General features: G+C 36.8%; 1 long non-coding RNA gene across 1 annotated transcript in view; it reads right to left on the minus strand.

The window, feature by feature from the left end:
* LOC311066515 overlaps positions 1-14,660 on the minus strand; it is a 54,731-nt gene extending 40,071 nt beyond the window's left edge. The window contains exon 1 of the long non-coding RNA XR_014603095.1: positions 14,538-14,660. This is a non-coding gene — a long non-coding RNA (uncharacterized lncRNA). The remainder of the gene's footprint in view (positions 1-14,537) is intronic.
* Positions 14,661-15,604: the final 944 nt, after the last annotated feature.

Below are 15,604 nucleotides of genomic sequence, written 5' to 3' on the forward strand. Positions count from 1 at the left end.
AAAATGCTGTATTTTAAGAACGCATGAACAGATTGTTACGAAACGTGGTATGGGTCATCAGCACAATGCCCTGAATGAGCCTGAGAAGTTTCGAAACAGCGCCACCTAGTGGTGAATTTTTTTTTTCAAATGCTTATAACTTTGGGTGTGGTCGACTTATTTTCACGAAACTCATCTTTTTAGACTCCTGAATCGTTGCCGAGTCCTATGATACCAAACATGCTAGGTTTCGCCTTACGGTTTGTGTAGCGTTGTGATTTAGCGCTTAAAAAACATTTGGCTATATCTTTGAAACCGCTAGTCCGATCGAGATGAAACCACCGTCAGAAGTTTGGAAACATAGGTCGATAGCTATACGCCAATGCCCAAATGCGAAAATATTGATGTTTAGGGGTAGTAAATTCCAAACAAAGTCATGTGTCAGTCATTTTTTACATGTTTTTTCATATAAATGTCTATAACTCCGAAGCGAATTGAGATATTTTCACCAAAATCGACACACATATGTATGAGCTCACTCTGAGGACATGTAAAAAAGATGGTGGGACTCAGCCTCTTGGTGGCGCTATAATAGAACAAAACATGAAATTCCCATTGACTTCAATGCAGTTTTGTGAAATAAAATGCTATACTAAACAAATGCATTGGTGTAATATTACGAAACTCAAAATGTGCCATCAGCACCATCCCCTGAAGGTACCCAAAATATTTCGAGACAGTGCCACCTAGTGGTCAAAAGTTATAACAAAATTTACAAAACTGCTAATAACTTTTGAATAAGTTGGCCTATTGTAATGCAACTGGTCTTAATAGATTCCTTGGGTCAAGACGAGAACATAGATACCAAGGTTTCCTTATTTGGCCTAGCTTCCTGTCCGCCATCTTGATTTTCAGTCAAAACCTACTTTTTCGAACTCCTCCTAGACCGTTTGTCCGATTTTCACCAAAATCGAATCGTATCATCTCCAGACTGTGCTGACTAAAAGTTATGGATTTCGTGTCTATAGACGAAACCGTTTTCGTATAGCGTAGCAGCAAAGTTGAGGCATGATGCTAAAAGCACTATTCAGGCTTTATCTCTGCAATGCCTTGACATATTGACACCAAACTTTGTATGTGTCATTGTCACTTCACTCTGACCACATCACATCAGTTTTGTAACTGCGCCACAGATTGGTCGAAAGTGATAATCCATTAAATCATATTTCGAATGACTTTTTATATGATTTTTCAGCCATTTCGCCTAAAATCCTCTTTAAATGTATTTAATTGCTCATTGTTGCAGTTGGTCTGACACCTTCAGCCATGTTGGCATATCCTGTCGTCTGCTTGCGCTTGGCCCCGATAATTGCTGCTTGCAGCTATATTTGTTATTATTATGTATATTCATGTTTATTTTACTGTTTATTTTATAGAAAAACCACACAAACACAACCATACAAGCCAGTCTGTTGAGTGGTGACAATAAATGGGTTATTCCCAGAAAAGTGCATCTTCGTTTGGTCTCTAATCGGACAGTCTTTGGTGGGTCAGCACCCTGAGCTGGCAACTTGTTGTATCAGTGCTACCAAGCAGAAGCATTTTTTCATAACTATTTGAAAAAAATGTGAAATTAAATTCAATGAGTTTATTATTTATGATGGTAATCATTATAAGTAAATAATAAACTAGTGCTGTCAGCGTTAAGGTATGTGGTTAATTTCAAAATCCTTAACGCATTATAATAATTTAACGCAATTAAAGCCCTTTAACACGATTCTGCTTCTCTGTTTGTTATCAGACCTTTTTTATCCAGCAATCAAATTCAGTGAACTGTAGTATACTTAAAACTGCATTTTTAATGTAAGCATCACTATTATTACAGTTAGGGATTCGAACAACCAATCGAGATATTCATTTTTAAGCAATCAATCAATTGATAATAATAACTGTCCTAGCATTATAATCAGCGTATCAGTATTATAATGATTTCTAAAGGATCATGTGACCCTGAAGACCAGAGTAATGATGCTGAAAATTCAGCTTTGCCATCACAGGAATAAATTATAATTAAAATATATTAAAACAGAAAACTGTTATTTTAATAATACTATTTCATAATATTACTGTTTCTACTGTATTTTTGTACTTAAGTCACTACTTTCAAAAACATTAAAAAATCTTAACAACCCCAAACTTTTAAATGGCAGTGTAAAAATATGGGAAATTAGCATGTGCAGTCTTCATAGAGCTCTGCATCACACTGCTGTAGCAAAAAGAAAAAGGTTTCAACCAGGAAACCTTAAAAGCCTCCTAAGTGATCCTGACCACATATTTAATCATTTTTAGCTTTCTGCATGTAAGGGCTTTGGTCAAAACCGACAATGTATTATGGACAAATGCACTGTTGTCGAGATTGCTGTCAGCAGCCGAGAGGTAAAAGCTTTGTCTAACCTCACAACAGAGATCCTTTTAGACTAATAACAGAGGAGAATAAATATCTGCTCAATGACAAAATCCCCCCAAAGCCTCTTATTCTGAATATGTTTTACTTCATAATGAAATACATTATGTATTGACGTATCCATCAAAATGAAAAGCCTTGAAGTCCTTAGCAACCTATTGTTTCATTGACAACTGTTATCCTACAGTAACCCCTGTAGGTCTTGCAACCAGAAATCCTTGTCACAGATTACAGCCGTAAAACTCAATAACCTATAATCATACAGCAGGGAACATTCGGGAAACTGTGAGATGTTTCAGCTCAAGAATGTTTGCGCTGATAGAAGATTAGATCAAGTTCATTGGGGTTCAATGGCCTCAGTCTCTTTACATAACCCTGTGTAAAGACCAGGGGCCCTGCTTGAGCATCGAGGGGATTGGCCCTGAAACATCTCTGCTCTGAGATAGTAAACACTGACCTCTCTGGGGAGTTGGTGGGGTTATTGGCTTCATATTTGTGTGTGTGTGTGTATTTAAATGAGTACATTGAGTGTGTGTATGTGTGTGTAGCGGATTGACACTTCAGCTCCGCTGGGGCTCCATGGTTAATCAGTTACTGGTTTAGGGCCGGGATATTTTTTAGATCAATCTTCCTGCAAAACACACATGCACAGAGAGAGGCTATTTTCCATCAAAATTGCTTATGTGTTGTACCTTGGTATCAAAATATGTCTGTTTCACAATTGCTTATTAAGTTATTATGTGTGCCTTACAAGGGCCACGGTGACCTAATAAGACCGGCTAGGCTAAATTTTGTCTTGAGTGCATCATTAAATGGTTGCAAGAGAAGTACAAAGAACTTCAATATGCTTTCCCTAGTCCCTTCCTGTTATGTAGGAACAGCATACAATGTTTAGTTTCAGAAGACTTCTTTTGTGCCTTTGTTTCTCTGTATTGTATCTGTTTGCTATATTTTAATTATTAATTTAATAATTATTATAGTGCGATCAATGAAGTGAATCAAACACCAACCCCGCATCCCAATGTGCATGTTATCCATCCTAAATAGTATGTGAGATTAATAAGTGTGTCACAAAAATAATAAATATAATAATTCGTTACGTTTATATAGCGCTTTTCTAGGTACTCAAAGTGCTTTTACCACCACCTATATGTTCTGCATCCACCTGGATGATGCGACGGCAGCCATATTGCGTCAGAACGCCCACCACACACCAGCTTACTGGTGGAGAGGAGACAGTGATGAAGCCAATCAGTAAATGGGGATGATTAGGAGGCCACGATGGACAGGGGCCAATGGGCAAAATTTGGCCAGGATTCTGGGGTTAAACCCCTACTCTTTTTCGAAGGACATCTTGGGATTTTTAATTTACCACAGAGAGTCAGGACCTCGGTTTAACGTCTCATCTGAAGACACAATGCACAACTATTCGAAAGAGCTAAATATTTAAGACATGGTAGCATACGTACTCTTCTGCTACACACTCAAACGTATCTACCTTTTCTTCATAAAAAAGTACATACTTTTAGAACATATAATGTAAGTGTTATGATTCCTGTTTCTCTGTGTTCAAGGACTTTTATTTTGACATTCTTTTGTGTTGATGTTTCTGCTTTCAGTTCCTGTGACTTTGGTTCCTGTTTCTATTGTCATCTTGTTTGTTTCCATAGTAACTTTTATTTGTTACCATGTCAACTAATCACCTACACCTGTCATTCATTTAGCCCCTTGTCATCTTCATCTGTTCTTTGTCTTGTGTTAACTTTCATGCTGGTATGTATATCTGTTTGGTTCCTAGTGTTTATTAAATGTTATTTCATTTTTCATCTGTGTTAAGCCTCATTGTCGTAGAAAGTCAAGTCGGTGCGTGACAGAACACAATACCTTCAAAAATAAGGTATGGATATAATCATGGAAAGGAACCACAAAGAGGAGAAATTATGTTCTGTTTGTCAAAATGAATGCCCAATGTAGTGATGGAAAAAACAAAGCTTTTACAAACCCATTGCAAATGTTTTATTGAAAGTATAATCTACCAAATGCAATTAACTTATCATTTATATCATTAAATATCAAGTTTATGTATAATGTTTTTAAATCAATTTCCAGGTCTTGTTTTATTTGTTCAATGGATGGCTCAGCTAATAAATGGGTCGGGTTAAAAGAGTTAAAAGAGACTTTTAACTACTATTACCCCTTTTAGTTATAAAATGTATCATTAAAATGTCTACAAATTAACAAAACTGACCATATATCAGGGGCCGTATGTATAAAGCCACTCAAGAGTAAAACTTTAGTCTTAAGTCTGTCTAAGAATGACATAATTTCACTCTTATTCCTAAATTTAAGAATAAGTGTGATTCATAAAAGTTCCTAAGTGTTAAGACATGGTCTCAGCTCCTAAATTATTTAAGAGTGCTGGAGAGGTATCCTAACCTAGTTAGGAGTTACAAGATGGCAGCAGAGAGGAGGAGGCCGCGCACTTTTCAACAAAAATATAATGTATTGGAGTTAAATGATGACTGAGTTGATAAAACGATTAAAGTTTGATCATCAAGGTATTCTTTTTGTAACTGACCTTTATGAAATTTAATAGCTTCTCTCACTCTACAAATCAATGATCTAACTTCAGAAATTAAAGTAATAATTACATTTCTGGCGACTGGAAAAATGCAGCAGTGCACCGGTAATTTCTTTAAATGACCCAACAAGTTTGCTTAAACCATCAAATTATGAGGGAAATATTTGTATATTTATTAAAAATTTAAAAATATGAGGGATGAACAAAACACTAAATTTAGTGAGGTTATTTATCTGACAAAACTATTTCAAGTCAAGTCACCCTTATTTTTTATAGTGCTTTTTACTATACAGATTGTTTCAAAGCAGCTTTACATTGATTACAGGAAAGGAATGCAACAAAGTTAGTTTTGGCTGTACAGCAGATCTAGAAGAAAATAGTGCCATTGTCCAGCTTAAGTTAGTTCAGTGTTGATAATTTCCATTGTAAAAACCATTAGTTATCAATTTAGTTAATTTATCTATACAGCCGCTCTGGAGAAAACAGTGATGTTATCGTCCAGCTCAGTTGAGTTCTGTAGGCAAACTACAGCTACAGGTTTTAGAAAAACTAAAAAGTTCAAAAGTTCACAGGAAAAAAAAAAATCATACATTGACTGCAACATAGTCAATTATTAATATTTTATGGTCCTCATTTGTTTTTTGCTTTGAATGACAGTCTGGCTAAAAATTATGTCTGTACAATTTGGCATGTTTCATTGTGTTATCACAAATAAACAATTGACTCCAAACACAACTACACAATATGCTTACAAAATCTTTAACACATTTTAAATACTATTTTAATAAAGGGTGAATCTGTCAATTTTCCTTTGCCTCAATTTTGGCCACTACTGTATGACAGTTCATTGACTTTTCAGCTGATCTCCAAATCTTGCAGCAATAAAAGTCTCCTACTATTAGAGAATATCTACTCATCACTAGAGTAGGGTCAAACCCAGCACAATAGGATCTACCAGTGACGTAAGTGTACGCTGATTGGCCGAATGCACAAGAAACACTAGCACCCGCCATAAAAGAAGCCATGTACACACAGATTATAGCCTATATATTTACTCCACAAGCTAACTCTACGAACATGGAAAACAGTGATGGATGGACCTCTCAACCGTTACGCTAAGGAGAAAATCCAACTCAACTTTGAGGGGACCAAGCGAAAGTTGATTATGTATTTCTGCTCAGCTAGCGACATTGAGAATCAACCACACAGCAAACATATTTTTTCATATTGTCTACTTTCTTTGTACAAGTGTTCTATCTAAAAAGTATTAGACAGGACTGTTTACAGGCTAGTTCCTATAACTAAGTTCCTATAACTATCCGATGTGAAATAATATCTCGTAATCTCCGTGCTTTGTTTCAGTGTTGCTGTATAGTTTCCAGCACAGACCCGTCATGTTTCCAGCCAGAATCCAAAATGGTCTTCAGAACCATGTGGGAGTATTCTGCTCCGCAGTTATGGTCTTCTGCTCCACCATGGGGGTTTTAAATCCAGTCTGATCTGCTGTACTAGTGCACTGCCGTGGAAGTCTTCAGTTCCGTTTGCTCCACCTTGGTAGTCTTCAGCTCTCCTGCTTTGCCGGCTCCTCCCTTGTCACTGCCAACTCTGCCCTGGCTCCCTGAACTGTCAGCTCTGCCCTAGTTTCCTGAACTTTTCTTTTTTATTTATTTATTTTCAAAGATTTTTGGCGTTTTTGCCTTTTTATAATGATAGGAAAGTGAGTAGACAGGAAGCGAAATGGAAGAGTGAAAGGGGGGAGGGGATCGGGATAGGTCCACGAGCCGGAATGCAAACTCTGGTCACCCGAGCTTCCCACAAGGCTATTGGCGCTGATGACAGGACATTATTTTCAACTTGACTGCAATGTTTTATTCTCCAAGTTATGTCATCGCAGATTAAAATTTATAAATCAAAATATTTATTGCATTTATGAAGAAAAGGCTCAGCACCCAAGGCTCTATTATCTATTGTCTTAATGGTGTACAGTGTATTTGGACAGATTGCCAGCAACAGCCATTTTCGGATTGTTTGTGATTTTGGTCTCTGACTTGGGACTCCTCTCTTGACTACCTTTTCACAAAATTAGGACTGATACGCGTCAGTCCTAATGTTAGGTTATTTCACAAAGCATTTTAGTGCTAAAACCAGCTCCAGCTCCTAAATTCATTCCATTATTTTTAATAGATGCACCGATCGACCGGCCAGGGTTCCGAGCCGGTCCGTTTTGTTGTCAGCGGCACAGGCAATAACATCAGATGAGCGTTCTCGCTCTCTTCTCTCTAGCGAAATGACACACACCCACCTCCTCTTTGCTCCGTTAAACACACACAAAAAAGACTGAATAACTTTTGTAACTAATTGTAACCATTAATCTGTATTTCATTTTTACAATGAAGACTATCCAGTGTTATTTTACACATTTCTGTAGTATTTCTAATTCTTACCTGAATATACTGTATACCCACCTGAAAAACTTAAAGCTGTTTATTTCATATCCCTTTATTCTATTGCATTTATTTGTGCTGTTGTTTGAAATTTGTTCTTATTTTATATTTTCTTTTTTATGAAAATAAAATGTTGCGTTGAAGTAGATTTTTGTTTGTATGCTGTCTGTCAATTATAGTTCTTGGCAAAATTAGCAAAAATCTGTTTTGGCAGGTAGAGAAAGAAAGGCCCAAAAGAAGTAAGATATTTGCCTTCTGAAAGTCTTCTGAAACTAAACATTTTATATGCTGTTCCTACATAACATGAAGGGACTAGGGAAAGCATACTGAAGTTATTTGTACTTCTCTTGCAACCATTTAATGACGCACTCAAGACAAAAAAATCAGAATGGCCAAGAAAATCGGTGCATCTCTAATTTGCATTCTCTTAATTATTATAAAGAGTTTTTCCTAAATCGGCAAGTTAGAAGCTACTTATAGCTTTAAGATGTTTTGAGAATACGGCCCCCTGATATCTTGTAATTATATTATAGATATATTAAATTGCCATCTGAGAGATCTTTCATGTGAGCAGTAAGTAAACTTGGTCAGCAATTGGTTATCAGATAGTACAGCAGGAAGGGTTGTGATGCTCTCAAAACATATAAGTTCACAAGAACATAAGATGCAATCTATTCTAGAATGTCTGGTGTCTAGAAGAGCAGAAGTATAGTCTCTAACCGACGGGTTTTGAACTTGATTTGGTTCTTTTAGTAAATCAAAAATACAAAGAACAACCAGCGTAGTTCAATTACAGAGCAAATGACTAATAATGATATTTTTAGTGAATCAAATAAATACAGCACAGTGTAGTTAGATTCCCCCCCAAAATTATTATTATTTTTTTAAATAGCTACTATATAGGGTACTATACGGTTATCCGGACCACACCTGACCACACGTGACCACAACCGCTCTTGGTTGGTCGTAACCCCAGTGACGGGTAGGTTTAGGGGCGGGGTTGGGGTAGGTCATCACATGTGGTCCGGATAACCGTATAGTACCCTATATAGTTATTTATAGTGAATAAAATACTTGCATTACAACTAACTGTGAGACTTTGAAAATATCTCAGAATTGCCACTGCCAAACATTTGTAATTAAATTTAATTCATTATAATAGAGGCTAGAGCACAGTAACACCAGGCAGGAACATGATATATTAAGAAAGTAAATACGATTTCATGGTGTCTTCAGCACTAGTAGAACTAGTACTCTGACAAACAGCAGAATTCATTTGCTCTGCTGTACTCGGGCCATAAAGAGAGAGAATTCATTTCAGAACATAAATCGGAAATGAATTCAGCACACACAGAGATTAGTAGGTGCTGTTAATGAATTCTTCTACTCATAACGAGGAAGCAATAATCCTGGTTTCTCTGTGAACAGAGATGTGAGTGTCATGTAGCTCCAGCCTGCTCTCAAATTTATGTGAACATTTGACAAGGCTGTGTGTGTTTTGTGATAAGAGTACAGAGTATTCTCTCTCACTTCACAAACATAAACGCATGTAAGTGTAGACACATTCAACTAGTAAAAAAAAAAATACAATTCAAAAGAAGAAGTAGTGAGAAATCAAGTAGGAGAAGCAAGGAAGAGAGAGAGGCGGTTCATCCATATTTCTCAAAATTGTAGAGCGGAACTATGAAAACCATTTGACATTTCCCATACTGGCAACATACAGCTGACGTGACCTTTCCCCTGATTACACAGTATTGAGACACACAGCCTTGAGGAACTTAGAGGAACATTATTGCAACAGATCTGTTAGTGGAATTACAACCAATTTTAGATGCTGTGTGTCATTTTTTGACTACCATAATATGTCTGCAGATATGTAGTAAGCAAGCAAGTTCATATACTTGTTTCTCCCAAAAACAATTCTACATCCAGTTATTCTACTTTGAAATGTGTGTTCCGTGTCAGAATGTCTGTTTTTGTTTTGGTGTGTATGATCTCGCCCACTGCCAATTTACAATTTACCCATGTTGCCAGTTGGCGTAAAACACGCATTGCAGCCAGCAAATGAACTGGGTCAGAGATCGCAGATTCTACCCGACCTAAAAAGCCTCGGCATCCACCTAAAACTATCTATAGACCTTAAGAAAAAAAAAACAAGCGCACAGAATATTTAGAATTTTGTGTTTGAAGTTCCATTTTTGCAGTAGCTCTGTATATTTCTATGGCATCTCTGTGGAAATACAAACCGGAAGACAGAACACAAGGTGTGCAGCACTGAAAAGGGGCGGGGCTACAATCTATGACCAGAGGCATATTAAAGGTAAAGTAGGCAAATTGTTTTATAAACACTTTTTGTTATACTGGTTGAAACTCTCTTCACATTCTGATTGCAATCAATAATATAAGTCTCAGGACCAAAAAATAGAAACACTGTGAGAAACACTTATCATTCTATGAACTTTACTCCAGCATATTACAACAAAGTTTTTAAGTCAGTAAAGCTGTTAAAGTCAATTTAAAATGTACTGGACGAACCACATTTGGGCTAAGCCTCAATGTCTGGCTCAGCCCCTGGTTCACGCCATGTCTTAACCATAATTACGAGATGGCAACCCGTGACGTCCTACCAGGAGTTGTTCACGTCCTTAGACTCTAAGTCAACACTATTAACGCATTTCACATTTCGGCGCGTTCCAAAGTTCAAGTTTGGTGAACTCTGATCTTCGAATTCGTATCATGTAAAGACGTGACCAACAGAAGATCGATGAGCCACAGCTTGACCTCTTGACTGAATTAAAAGAGCGCAATTTTTTTGCAGTGGAGTAAATAGTAAATTGTTTACTTTTTGGATTTATTATTGTTTGTTGTATGTTTAATTTATGTTTATAAAAAAGACACTGCAAAGTGTGACGTCATTTCACGACCGTTGCAGTGCCTGTAGAAATTTTGCGTGCTCAAAGTCTAGTGTGACTGCGGCTTAAAGGGATAGTTCATCCAAAAATGAAAATTAGCCCATGATTTACTCACCCTGAAGCCATCCTCGCTGTATGTGACATTCGTCTTTCACACGAATGTAATCAGAGTTATATAAAAAAAATGTCCTGGCTCTTCCAAGCTTAAGGGTTGCCGGCCATAATTGAGGAGCAGAATACCCCCACATGGTTCTGAAGACCATTTTGGATCCTGGAACCATGATGGGTCTGTGGTGGAAACTACGGCAACACCGAAACAAAGCATGGAGATATTACGAGGAGGTTTCACACCGGATAGTTCTAGGAACTTAGTTATAGGAACTAGCCACCCGGGTGGTTCCTAGAGAACTGAATGTTCCCCAGGGCCATTTTCCTGGTTGCATTAGCACCACCAGTAGGAACTCTGAAGTGACGCAAGCCGCATGTGTTGTTGTGACTTAAACCCTTTAAGGGGATAGTTCACCCAAACTATGGGTGGTTTAGTTCACCCAAACCACGTGAGCGTCGAGTCAGAAGAGGAGGATGGGGTAGGGAAACAACTCTCTCCAATATTTTGAATTTGGACTACAGTACCTATTTCAACCGCTAGCGGTCAATATTACATACTGCACCTTTAAAATACATGTGTGTCTGTAAGCATGTAAGTGAGCTCTGTTAATTGAGCTTTCAGTTATCAAAGCTTTTAGATATTCAGCTGTGGTCCTCAGACCAGCAGAGTGAGATTGCTTTTATATAGCAGTTAAAAAAAAAGAAAAAGATTTTCGAATTAAACATTTTAGACAGAATGTTTCCAGATATTTTCTCAGTGTTTTTCCAACAACGAAAATAGTTTAATGCAAAGCCAAAACAGAATAAGCTGTTGCACTTCAATGCAATTCATGTCTTTGTAAAAATTAAAAATCAAGTTTACAACTGGAAATAACAAAATACAATTACATGGAAGTTTAAAGGGCAAATTACAATTTAAAATACGTTGTCAATTTTAATATATTTTAAAGTGTAATTTATTCCCGCGATGGCAAAGCTCCAGACTTCAGTGTCACATGATCCTTTAGAAATCAATATGCTGATTTGGTGCTCAAGAAACATTTCTTATTATCAATGTTAAAAACAGTTAACTTAATATTTTTGTGGAAACTGTGATACATTTTTTTACAGGATTTTTTTTTATGAATATAACATTCAAAATAGAAATGTTTTGTAGCATTATACATGATGTCTTTGTCTCTTTTGATCAATTTAATGCATCCTTGCTGAATAAAAGTATTAATTTCTTTTTTTTAAATTACTGACCCCAAACTTTTGAATTGTAGTACAAGTCATGCCTTATTCAAAGTTTATCCAAGTATAAAGGTTTGCGCCATAGACTTCCATTGTGAGTGCTTGAGTGTGAACTCAATTTTTGCTTGAGGCGTAGGTTAAAATAATTTTCCATGGTAATTTACAGCATGTTAGAGACATGCTTAGCTGATATTGAACCCAGAATGTTCCCTTAATATATCTAATGTAGTAGTAAAATAAATAAATAAACAGTTTAACACCACATCCAATCAAATGCACCACCAGGAATTGCTCTTTACATCACTGGCTCTTTAAAAACAACTCTGACAACACATTTTTTCCCCCAACTACGGTCTGTCAAATCATGCTGAATAAGTGTGCTTGCCTCAGGCCTCTCTGGTAATGAAATTGTGAAATGGCCTGGCAAAATGAGACTCGCCTCTTCCGCGCGCGCGCGCACACACACACATACACACGGACACTGAGGCATGCTCACTACAGAACTAAATAAGATCAATGAGAGTAACTGTGAGTGCAAGCAGGCTCCATGAGATTTGAAGCATGTCCAATAAATAACATCCTACCGTGACACACACACACACACACACACATGGCTTGAAAAGAGCCCACTATTATGCCACACAGAGGAGGGCCTCCTAACCTTTCACCTCCATTTGGCAAATGTCTGTGTTTGTGCATGTGTGTGTGTCCGAGTGTAACGGGGGTTTTGTGGACAGAGGGGATGCTTCTTAATGATGTCTACTTCCAGATAGTACTAGTACCAGATAACACATCTCTCTATCTTTTAACTACAGATGATGCTGTTAAACATTAGCTATTTTTATCTGTCTGGCAGAATACTATTCTTCTATATTTATGTCCCATAACACCACTCTACAATCTGCACTCTTCCATTAAACATCTGTTTAAAACCCAGCAATATTTCAGAGAAACCCCCCTGACAAACATGATCAGCAAATGTCAGCTTCATTTGATGTGTTTTAAGGAAGGAAGCCATTGCAAGGAGTAATTCGGGTCAAGTGACTCTGGCTCTCTGCCGTTCCCTGGGTAAATAAATAATAAGAGCTCTAAAAATAACTCAAGCTCAAATGCTATGATTTTGCCAACACGAGCACAGTGACAGCTTTATATGTGAGCTGAGGGATTATGGGAGAACCCGAAGCTCTGATGAGGCAGATACTTGTACGGCACAACTCATAACGCTAAAGAGACATGTATCTCTCTCTCTCAAAATGTAAAATACCTCAAATATGGAATCATATCGTGTTATTTATTATTATGTGAATTAAATGTTCTTTTCACATTAACTAAAACCTCATATAAAAAAGAAGCAGCTTAAAACAGCCTTAGGTTTGCTGGTCTTAGGTGATTTAATCTGGTGTAAACTGTTTTATGCACTCCATTAAACAGTGATTCTCAACCACTATGGGGGTCTTAGCAAACTTACTGAATATTTTCCAGAGTGCTTCCAATGAGTCTTAAAGGGGTGTAACAATAAGTTATAAAAATGTTATGTTCTAATTGTAAAATGTTATAATGTTCTCTGATGAACATTTTTGTGAACATTTTTACATAAAAAAACTCCTAATTTAGAAGAAAGAAGCTCTTTTCTATCGTCTCTTTCAAACACTTAGTTTTGATAGCTGTACTGCATTCAAGACTTGTAAGTAAACGCCCACTGCTATGATTGGGTAACAGTTTTGCATAATACAATAATTCATCCCTGCCATTACACGTGTGAAATAGTTTTGAAAACATCCGATGTTGTAAAAATGTCTTGGCTGTGTCCGAAATCACCCCTTATACCCGTAAATAATGCACTAATTGAGGGGACAGCCATTTGTAGCCTACTGGTGTCAGAAACCATAGTGGACATTATCGAGTGCACTCATTCAATCCCATAATGCATTGCAATAATGAGTGTACAACCGATGTACGCTCAACGGCTACAAAATACCCAAAATGCATTGTGATGGTCGCGTTGAATGAATTCCAGCGTCTCGCCAGAAGATGGCGCCTGCATCTGAATCATGCATCCATCCATTTTCCAAACCGCTGGTCCAAGGTAGGCACAGCGTAATATCATACAGGTATACATTTACTTTTTACTTGATTATTAAATCGTTTAATTAAGGTTTGTAAATGCTAGTTTCCATGACAAAGCTAGTGGAGCTGTCAGTTTGTTTCAAATGATTAAACAGCAAGCACGAACTATGCAAAAGCGGCAGCCCTTCCGGCGCACTCAGTGTCCGAATTCACTCACTCGTTTTCATCAACTCCTTCAAGTGGACTATATGAGTGGAGTAATGTGGGAATAGTGAATGAGGGTATAGGGGGAGATTTTGAACACAGCCCTTGTTACATAGTTTAAACATTTGCGAACAATGTAAAACATTTATGCGCACGCAGCGCATTACATTAGCCTATGCTTTATAAGTCTTGATTGTGGCAAATAAAGTTTAAGTTACCACAGTGTTGTGTTTTATAAAATGAAATGTGTTGTAATATATTACTGATGACAAAACAGATGTCTCTCACTGAAGCTTTTATTCAGGCTTACAGCAAATGGCTTAAATAAAATAAATAAATAATAAAAGCAGCGTTTCTTCCATATCCGATAAGCCAACGCATTAACCCCATAATTGCAGAAGAAAAGAAAAGAGCAAATCACAACCCTCACAACTATTCAGTTTGAAGTCCTGCAGCGCTACAGAATAAATGCTCAGCACATATCAAATGATCTGTATCAGACAAAGCAATAGTGACACAATGTCATGGCAAAAACTGTTACTCACACTTGTGTGTTGCAATATTATGTAGTCGTCACTGCATCATCTTGTATTTCAGTCTCTTTGAAAAGTGTCTTACTGACATGATCTGACTGGAACTTCGTAAAAAATAAAGTTTATCCACGCTTTCTTAAAGGGATAGTTCACCCAAAAATGAAAATTCTGTCATTGATTAACTCACCCTCATGTCGTTCCAAACCTGCAAGTCCTTTAAGATACAAATTAAGATATTGTTGATAAAATTTTGATGAAAGAGTATTCTCGTCGCGCAAAAAGTATTCTCGTCGCTTCATAACATAAGGTTGAACCAATGTAGTCACATGGACTATTTTACTGATGTCTTTACTAACTTTCTGGGCTTTGAAAGTGGTAATTGCGTTGCAGAAAGTGCTCGGATTTAATAAAAAATATCTTAATTTATGTTCCGAAGATGAACAAAGGTCTACCTTTAGACTAGCATTATCATATTTTTTTTCAAGTTTATTTATTTTTATTACATTAGCACATGAGGTACAAATCAGCCTTGATAGACGGGCCTTTAAATATTGTCTTGGACAAAGGGGGGCCTTGGAGTCAGAAAGGTTGAGGATGACTCCCACAAAATCCCACTGTAAATGCTCAAAGACACAAAATGCACCTTAACTACAAAACGAAAGAAAAGGAAATTGAATAACAAGAAGGTTAAAATACTTTTACAGCATTAATCTTGGTTAATATTCAATTCAAGTTTTATAAATTAACATGAATGTATTATGATTTGTGAATAAACATAACGTAACATTACTGAACAATAGTTCATGTATAAATAACATTAACTTAATAAAAGCTGTAAAAATAGTTGTCAAAATCAGTATGATCAGAGAGTGTCTTGAGAGCTTACTTGGGTTTGTCCTCATTTTGTAAGTTGCTATGGATAAAAGTGTCTGCTAAATGAATAAATGTAATGTAAATGTTTGCACAAGCTAGTTTAGACTGAGTAAATGTAAAATGTATAAATTGCAAAACAGACTAATCCCATCACTGTGGTGAGAGTTAAAACAATCTTTCATCAAAATCAGGAAGTAGTGGATTAA

This window comes from Abramis brama (assembly GCF_963993115.1).
Source record: "Abramis brama genome assembly, chromosome: 16".
In the NCBI taxonomy this organism is placed as follows: domain Eukaryota; kingdom Metazoa; phylum Chordata; class Actinopteri; order Cypriniformes; family Leuciscidae; genus Abramis; species Abramis brama.